Source organism: Salvia miltiorrhiza, chromosome 4 (assembly GCF_028751815.1).
Source record: "Salvia miltiorrhiza cultivar Shanhuang (shh) chromosome 4, IMPLAD_Smil_shh, whole genome shotgun sequence".
NCBI classification, from domain to species: Eukaryota; Viridiplantae; Streptophyta; class Magnoliopsida; order Lamiales; family Lamiaceae; genus Salvia; species Salvia miltiorrhiza.
The window spans coordinates 49550966-49554317 of NC_080390.1; the positions used below are offsets into that span (position 1 = coordinate 49550966).

A 3352-nucleotide genomic window follows, 5' to 3' on the forward strand; every position below is an offset into this window, starting at 1 on the left:
CAAATTGCTATCCCAAAATTCTAGAAATTTGAAAGTTGACCGTGTAAAGACTATAAGTAATTTTGTTAAACTACAATCGGTTAGTCCCCAAGGGGATACTAAACGGTGCGAACTTTTATCCGTGTACCTCGAGGTCGAGGGATCAAATCTCACTGCTCTCCCTCCCCTTAAGTCCAAAAAAAAAAAAAAAAAAAAAAAAAAAAAAAACTTGTGTAAAACCGTAAAATTTGGAGATGGATCCAACGAAGAAAAAGTTTATAAATATGTAATAAAAACTATTTTGGTCAATAAGGTTCTATGGTGTAGTGGTTAGCACTCTGGACTTTGAATCCAGTGACCTGGGTTCGACTCCCGGTAGGACCTCTCTTAATTTATTTTTATCTTTTTTTTATGCAACAATTTGCTAAATCTTGTTTGTTCTTTATTTTTTATCTTTTTTTTATGCAATAATTTGCTAAATCTTGTTTTATGCAACAATTTGCTAAATCTTGTTTGTTCGCTTAATTTATTTTTATCTTTTTTTTATGCAACAATTTGCTAAATCTTGTTTGTTCTTTATTTTTATCTTTTTTTTATGCAACAATTTGCTAAATCTTGTTTTATGCAACAATTTGCTAAATCTTGTTTGTTCGCTATTTATTAACTTCTGCAGTATATCTTTTGAGTTTAACAACAATAGTGAAATATAAGTTAATGTAATTATTGACTACTAACTTCTTCAGTATATATTTTGAGTTGAAAAATAAGCTAATGGCATAGGACCTCTCTTAATTTATTTTTATCTTTTTTTTATGCAACAATTTGCTAAATCTTGTTTGTTCGCTATTTATTAACTTCTGCAGTATATCTTTTGAGTTTAACAACAATTGTGAAATACTCCCTCCGTCCGCCAAAAGTATTCCACTTTGGCCGGGCACGGAGTTTAATAAAATGTGTGATGATATTGATGTAGTGGAGAAAGGGCCCCACCACTTTATGAGATGTGTGGTTGATATTGAATTTGGGGTGGGTTTTTTGTAAATAAAGAGTGTTTGTAAGGATAAAATATAAAGGTGGATGGTGGGACCATGGCTTAAAAAGGAAAGTGGAATACTTTTTGCGGACGCCAAATATAGTAATTGTGGAATACTTTTGGCGGACGGAGGGAGTATAAGTTAATGTAATTATTGACTACTAACTTCTTCAGTATATATTTTGAGTTGAAAAATAAGCTAATGGCATGTAAGTCACAGCCTGCTCATCTCGAGATTCTAGGTACTTCCATTTTTTAGTATAATTAAATTGTAGTCGCGCACACAATATCTTTCAATTCTATGATATTTTCCAGCTTTATTTTTTAATTAACTGACATATTATACATAATATTTCTTTTAAGTAGAATTTAGTATTGAGGACATAGATAAAAATAGTTTAGGATAATTCATTAAGTACTAAAATGAATTAGAACTTTGGAATATATACTTCTAAACCCTTGATAATATTTAAGTTGAGCTACTTTTATTTGATTCATATTCTATTAAAAGAGTGAAATTAGAAAATTTCTAATAATTAAAAATAAAAAATACTCAGTTATATGTATTATTAATCTTGAAAGTAAAATCCCTTTTCAAAATTAGCAATTTCTAATACAATAAATGATGCAATTATAATATCCAAATAAATCCACGAAAGGCAGATCGCACATGGGAAACTTATAAACATACCAAGCAACCAACTAAAACTGACGAGATTGAGTATGTGTATGTTGATCTAGCGATAAAATGATTAATGTTTAAAGTCAAAGGTGTTGAAATCGAGTTCACCGTGGCACAATAGTTACATTTTTTTATTTAATTATTAAATTATATATTAAAAAATTGTCGAGATTGACACATTAATGGGGCTACAAAGTCTTGTGATTACGAAAATCATGTAAGGATAATCAAGTTTTGTTAGTTTCCAATTTGAACTATACATAGACCCAAGTCATCAAGTGTTTGATAAATTCTAGAAAGATGAAATTCTACGCCCACTCAAGTACATAATTCTTGTTTGAAGTAGTGGACAAAGCAAAGGTGCAAAATCCGAAGTCGCAGCCAATACAAGAATGAAATATTTTGCTTACCCCCAACCCATCGGGTCAAGCCCATTTAACTCGCTCTCCTAATTAGCTTAGCCCATTTTCTATTTCGAATTATTAAAATTCAACCATAAAACTATGTACTTTCTTAAATTTATTTGGGCAAATTTATGGGCTTTGAATTGAATTGACGTCCCGACTTGCAGTCACTTTCCATCACTATAATGAAACAAAAAACTCAATCTCTCGATCATAGATACTGAGCTTAGCTTTTCATAATAAAAAATCGGAAACATAAATATTGTCGATGGCAGAACAGAACCTAACAAGAAACATATCCCTGAAAAAGACAGTAAGTGAAGTATGGGACTTGTTCAAATCAAAATGGAAGATTGGACTAAATTTCACTGTTGAAGACGCTTCATGATGATGAGACTCATATCCATGTAACGTTGAGCACAGTTTGTGAGACAATTAGCTTCACTGGAACTGAACTTGCTTCCGGGAGTGCCTGTGATGCATTTGTCCCAGCAAGCAGATGTGAGCTTTGAGATCATTTCACTAATCATGGCCCTCTCTTTTTCTTGCTGAAAATATTCAATAACAGAATTTTAGATTTCTATCAAGTAATAAACAAATCAGTCTAAATCAAGTAGGACTAGCTCAAATGCTAATTATGGGATGCTTACAAAAAATTTAGATTGTGCTTTTTACAGACAAATAGAGATAAAGAGTTCAACACAGTATTGCACGTCAACGGCACTAATTGCACAGTTGATATTTAAGCTCAAAATAAACCCTGAATGCCCATATATTGTCAAAAAACCATGTGCATATAACTGTGAAGAGAATTAAGATAAACATGGGTTTCGTAATAGTTCGTATAAATGATACACTATTCAAAAACTACACTGCACTAGTATTGCCACAATAAGTTAAATTGGTCTGGCATTTGTGTGACAAAGTATCTTTTAAGAGGAAGGACACTGCAGAATGAGGACTCATTCTGCAAGTGGCTTCAGTCCATCCAAATTCGATTAAGTTTATAAGGAAGTCAATGGTGTTGAATATTGTTACTTAGCATCGGATTGCTATTGCTGGAAAACAAATATAAGAGCCTCCAACAGCTTTTTATTAGCAATGTTATCTTTCAGTCTTGTTTATGCTTGCAGTCCAAATTATAATCACAAAAAGAAAAGTTCTTGGAGGAAATTACAATTGAAAAGTGTTTGTGGGCGAACTTTTCTCTTGGTACTAATAAAACTAAGGATCTGCCAGGCATAACTTTGTAAT

The 3352-nt window shown here is 31.9% G+C and overlaps 1 non-coding gene across 1 annotated transcript; it reads left to right on the forward strand.

Annotated features, from left to right (window-relative positions):
* The first annotated feature begins 291 nt into the window (after positions 1 to 291).
* Positions 292 to 363, forward strand: TRNAQ-UUG (transfer RNA glutamine (anticodon UUG)). Its single transcript has one exon. It is a non-coding gene; the product is annotated as a tRNA-Gln (tRNA).
* The last annotated feature ends 2989 nt before the right edge of the window (positions 364 to 3352 follow it).